At 39.9% G+C, this 6,456-nt stretch overlaps 1 pseudogene; it reads right to left on the minus strand.

Annotated features, from left to right (window-relative positions):
- Window positions 1-5,580: 5,580 nt before the first annotated feature.
- LOC122897422 lies at window positions 5,581-6,111 on the minus strand (annotated as a pseudogene).
- Between the last annotated feature and the right edge of the window lie 345 nt (window positions 6,112-6,456).

Here is a 6,456-nt window from a genome sequence, read left to right on the forward strand (position 1 = left end):
GGGAAAACATTACAGCATAGTTAATAGCAATTATCAGATAAGATCTGTGTGGTTTTTGCTTTGTTGATTTCTAAAGAGAGGAATCCCAGGAAAGTGATTGTTTAGCTTCCTGAAATGGCTTCTAACAAGATATTTTTAGCCTTATGGAAAGCCTAGACTCCAAGCTCTTTTTCTCTTTTTTAAAAATTGTTTTATGTGTTTTTGATGTGGTGTTCCAAGATTCATTGTTTACATATAACACCCAGTGCTCCATGCAATAAGTGCCCTCCTTAATACCCACCACCAGGCTCACCCATCACCCCACCCCCCTCTAAAACCCTCAGTTTGAGTCCACAGTTTCTCCAAGCTCTTTATTGTTGCTAAATGCTAAACTCTGTACCTCAGCCAGACCTCCTGCTGCCTCAGTTGATCCCATTAACCAGATAGTTGCTAGGTTTCCACTTCAACCTGAAATGACTCAGCCAGAGACCAGAATGGGAGCATTTTGAGATGAAAACCCCAACCCCTACATCGAGTTTTTATATCAGCAATAGGGTATGTCCCTGAAGATAGTGTGAAACAGCTTGTTCTAATGAACAGTGGTTTGTTGCTTTGCCTTTCAAAAACGCATATAGATGACAAGGGATAGAGTGGGTGCAATTGCGCCAATGCGCATGGGGCTGTCAGCTGGGGAGATGGGGGTTTTCCTGAACCCACACATCCTCTAGTTGGCTCCAGATGGATAGAAAATTCGGAACTTCTTTTTTCAGCATCAACAGGCAGACGATCAGCATTTGCTGAAACACGGGATGCAAGAGCAGGGCTTGAACATTATGTGAAGTGAAGAGAGCTGCCTCTGTTTTGTTCTAGGAGGATGCTGAGGGAAAGTTCCAGAAAAGATTAGACTTGTGTAGACACTGAGCAGCTAGAGCTGCGTACCTTATGTAAATGTCTCTCCAAGAGATACAAAAGGAGAAAAGATGTAGGGAAAGACAGTGGATTAAGGGAAGCCTAAAGAAAGGTAGTGAAATTTTTGTGGGGTGGGGAATAGTCCTTAAAATTTCAAGTGATTGAAAATTTAGCATATTGACATATATCCGACCCAGGAAAGTTAGGAGCCAAGTCAACAGTTAGGGAAAACTCCAACAAAAGTAAAAGTGGAAAATTTATCTACAGCTTATTTTTTGTTTAATAGACAAGGGAATTTGACCTATGATGGCTTCCATAAGCATGCCATATTAATGAAACAATAGCGTGTTAAGAAGCAAAATGACAAAATGGAAAGGTACTAAGCACAAGATAATTAAGTTGGTATATGCTGATTCTGAAGAAAATCTGGAATCGTGGTAGGGTAGACTGTTCCATTGATGGTCTCCAGTAAAACACACCTCACAGTATTCATGCCCTTGGGTAGTCTTCTTCCAAATTAACTCAGGGCTGGCTATCTGACTGGCTTTGGCCAATGGAATATCAGCAAGCAAAATGACATAGAAGCTTGATAAGCCCTTTATGTTGGAATTTGTCCTTTTGGAATACTCCCTCTTGGAAGTATCGTTGTAAAGATACTTGGGCTAGACTATGAAATGAAGAGAGTATGTGAAGAGAGAGACCATAGATGGTGAGATGCTACTTTACATATTACTGCCCCAAGCAAACCCCCAAGCAAACCCCCAGCTGAATGCAGGTACTTGAGTGACCTCAGCTATATGATATAGAGCAAAAGAACATTCCACTTGCTACCAGTCAACCCACAGAGCTATGAAAATAATGAGTTGTCATTTTCAGACACTGAGTTTTGATGGTTTATTATGCAGCAATAGATATCTGAAACAAATAGTCATGTAAATGCCCTTATTTATCAAAGAGGAAGCTGAGACAGAAAACCACCAAGGGGTTTGCCCAAAGCCTTACAAGTAGTTAGTGAAAGAATGAGGACTAGAACTTAGATCTCTTGATAGCCAAACTGGTGCCTCCTCCTCCACATGACCCAAAACAATACTATTAATATCTAACCTTTAGAGAAGGATATCTGTATGACAGGCACTATGGAAAGCATTTCACATTCAGGTACTACTATTATCCCAATTTTATAAGCCAGGAAACCAAAGCTTAGCCAAAGCTTAGAGGATATTTTGCCTGAAGTCACACAGCAGGTAAGTAATAGAGCTTTGTTTCTAATCCCACACTCTGACTTCACTAACTTGTCTGAAGCACCGTATTAAAAGAATAATGAATTATAGGTTAAGTGCGAGTAAAATAAACAGCTTAGACAACAACTGATTTAGTCCATATCTGTCGCATTTATCGAGTTAAAAAAGAATTGATCTCCACTAACTACCTTTGTTGGGGATTAAATCACCTGGCCCTTGATCCAGTTCAGAAGGTATGCATAGATATGGTCTGTCCCTTTGGGGATTTGGAGGCCAACATTAATACCTTGTCACTATTTAAATGCTTGGCAAAATTCTCTTTTTCTGTAGGTTCCTATATAACTTAAACCCATGCCTTTTTTTTTCCTTTTGCAATAGAAGTATCCATATGGTATTTTCTCCGTTACATTTGAATGATTGATATGTTATTTGGCAAGAACTGTTTGCTTCATAAGGAGCCTTAAAAATGCATCTTTTATGTTTGAAAAAATGTTTTTGGCAACTGAAATAAATCATTTAAGTACCTCTTCTGTAAAGTCTTTCTTGGCAAATCCTGGTCATTAATGGCTCACGCCTTTATTCATTCTCTTTATTCAATATATATTAAAGCATTCTAGTGTGAATATACTAGACACAAAGGGCATACAGATTAACAAAAATGGAGCCCTACTTTAAGAAGTCCAGAATAATAGCAGTATAAGTTGATATGTCCTATAACAAAGGTATAGGTTAAGCCCTCTTCATCATTCGTTAAGCTAATTTTGCTTATGTGCTGACATCATGTCAGATAGAGAGCTAGGTGCCAAGTGAACTAATCAGACATAGCTCCCATCTTCAAGATCTCACAGTCCAACAGGGGAGGAAGTTCATAATTGGGTAAACACATTGAGAAAAATGATTGGAATAAAATGAGCAGGCTGCTGTCATACAAGAACAGTCTGGGGACAGAGAGCTGGAGAGGGAGTATTTGCTAAGAGAGGAAGATCAGGGAAGATCTCTGACATGGTAACATTTAAACAGCCAGACATGCAAAGGAAGGGGAGGAGAGCAGATACATCACAGAGGCTACTGAAAGTGCAAAGGTACTGGGGTGGGGGCAGAGCTTGACACATACAAGGCATTAACAACAAGCTCATGTGACTGGATTATGGTGAGCTCAGGTACTGGGCAGGGCTAGAAGATGAGGAGAGCAAGTGCCAAATCATATAGGCCTTGAAAACCACGGTAAGAATTTAACTCTCAGTGGAATGAGCTGTTGAGAAGGGGATGGTATAATGCTGAGATCAAGGACTCTGGAGACATGCTGTCTAGGTTGATTTCTCATGCCAACAGCTTAGTGAATGTATTCTCTTGGGTAAGCAACTTAACCTTTCCATGCCTCATCTTGCTCATCTGTAAAATGAGAAGAAGAATAATACTTACTATCATCAAGATATAACATATCAATAGATATAAAGGGCTTAGAAATGTACTTGACATTAAAAATTCAATCTGTGTTAGCAATTAAGCAGGAAGAGGCATGATCCAATTCACATTTTTTTAAAGATCATTCTTTCCACAGTGTGAAGTTGAAAAGAGAAGGCTGAGAGAGAAAGAGGAGTGACCGAGCTTTGCTATTTGTCTGAACTGAGGAATGTGGAGGATTGGACTCTTAACTGCTGTATTCTTGGGTTAGAACACATTGCCTCGCCAGCCATATGAGGCCACTTGACAGCTAGCTGAAAGGAGATCTACTCAGCATGGTCAGAAATGGACCTCGGTTGAAATAGGATAAGCAAGACTCGATATCCATTAGGACAGTTGATGAAAACAGAAAGATCTCTGAGGTAGTAAATCATCCAGGTAGATAGGACTAGTATTGAGAATCAGAGTGATCCAGCATGAGACTGAGTTTCCCACGGACAAGCTGAGAATTTGGAAGAAACCAAGTTAGTTCAAGAATTTCTGAGTGTCTGTCGCATGTATGCCACAGTTGGACAGACAGTTGGCATAGTGGGGTATGGCATTCACCTGATGTACAGGAGACTCATCTTCCAGGTAGGTAACAGGAGTTTATCCCAAGGGCACTGACCTCTCAGGTGGGAAGTCCAGACAGAGGCTCAGTTATAAACAACCAGCAATGGCAATTTTACCCATGCTCAAGTGTGACTTTCTTAAGAGCTGGGAAATTATCTTATTCACATTTTAAAAAATACTGGGTGTGGTGCATAAACAATGAATTTTGGAACACTGGAAAAAAATTAAATTAAAAAAATACTAGCTTTATTGAGATACAATTCATAAACCATAAAGTTAAACATTTTAAGGTATAAAATTCAGTGTTTTTTTAAAAAAGATTTTATTTATTTATTTGACAGAGAGAGAGACAGCGAGGAGAACACAAGCAGGGGGAGTGGGAGAGGGAGAAGTGGACTTCCTGCTGAGCAGGGAGCTCCAATGCTGGGCTCCATCCCAGGATCCTGGGATCACAACCTGAGCCGAAGGCAGATGCTTAATGACTGAGCCACCCAGTCCCCTCTAAAATTCAGTATTTTTTATGATTGTATGAAATCATACGATGCGTGCCATTTTGCATCTGGCTTCTTTCACCTAGCATAACGTTTTCAAGATTCATTCTTGTTCTAGCATGCATCAATATTTTATTCCTTTCTATGGCCAAATAAAATTACATTGTACGTTTAGGCCACATATTCTTTATTCATTCTTTAGTTTATGGTTATTCAGGTTTTTTCCATTTTGGACTATGAATAATGCTGCTATGAACATGCATGTATAAGTTTTTGTGAGGACATATGCTTTCTCTTCTCTTGAGGATATACCTCAGAGTAGAATCTCTTGGTCATCTGGTAACTACATATTTAATTATTTAATTATTTAAAGAACATCTGAACTATTTTCCCAAGTGCCTGTGCCATTTTATATTCCCTCTATTAGTGTGTAAAAGTTCTAATTTCTCCACATCCTTGTTAGCACTTATTCTTTTTTTAAAACTTTTCATTTTCTTTTTAAAGATTTTATTTATTTATTTGACAGAAAGAGAGAAATCACAAGTAGGCAGAGAGGCAGGCATGGGGGTGGGGGTGAGGAAGCAGGCTCCCTGCCAAACAGAAAGTCCTATGTGGGGCTCAATCCCAGGACCCCGAGATTATGACTTGATCAAAGGCAGAGGCTTAACCCTCTGAGCCACCCAGGCACCCTCAACAATTATTCTTGTCCATCTTTTTTTATTATAGCAACCCTAATGAGTGTGAAGTAGTTTCTCACTGTGTGCTGTTTTTTGTTTTTTTTTTCCCAAAAAGTCTTCACATCACTTCATTCAAACTTTATCCAAAAATGTAGAAGTATTAAAAATGTGTAGTCCTGAGCTTCAGATGCGGACCTTCGATCTCATAAGCAAGTGGGGAAAAGCGGGTCAGGTTAGAAATTCAGAGTTCCTCCCACTCCAAGAAGGCTAGGGCTTACACCACTGGTTCTTGGCAGGCAGGATGGGACACAGCTCAGCTTCCTCCTCCTCACTCCGTTCTTCACTCTCTTCTTCCCCAGAAATGTCATTGCTTATAGCAACACTCTTGTGCTAACCTCTGATTTGCACAGGGCCAGAACCTGACTGCAGAAACAGAGTTACAGGTGGCTAGAGTTGTAAATCATCCAAACTGAGCATGAGTTGGCAGGACAACTTGAGGTTGGTCACAGGGACTCTCAATCTACTGGTGGTCATGGTTTTTGGCCATGAATTCTATCATTCTTTGCATCACATTATGCTCCTCTTTGGCCCCCTCAGTGAGGCAGAGCATGGTCAAAGTCAGCAAGTGTTCCATATCACCCTCTTTCTCTACCTTGAGGGTGAAAGAATGGGTGTGGCTGGACACTTCGCAGCTGAAGGAAAAACTATCCACAGTGATTAGAGCAGGGACTCGCACACCACCCTCCACCAGCTCTCCTGATTCAAGAATGCTAAGGCAGCAGCTGTGCCGGTGGCCATGCTACAGTCTCACTGTGGTTTCGATTTATAGTTCCCTGATGACTAATGATGGTAAGCATGTGCTTGTTGGCCATTTGTATATCTTCTTTGGAGAAATGTCTATTCAATCATTTGCGTCTGTTTTAATTCATTTAATTGGTTTTGTGTATTAAATTGTAAGTGTTCTTTATTTACTCTGGGCACAAGTCCCTATCAGATATATTATTTGCAAATATTTTTCCCCTTATGTGAGTTGTATTTTCATTTTCTTAATAGCATCTGTTGAAGCATGAAAGTTGTTAATTTTGATGAAGTCTAATTATTTTTTCTTTAATTGCTTATGCTTTTGGTGTGATATCTAAGAAG

This window comes from Neovison vison, chromosome X (genome assembly GCF_020171115.1).
Source record: "Neovison vison isolate M4711 chromosome X, ASM_NN_V1, whole genome shotgun sequence".
NCBI lineage: Eukaryota > Metazoa > Chordata > Mammalia > Carnivora > Mustelidae > Neogale > Neogale vison.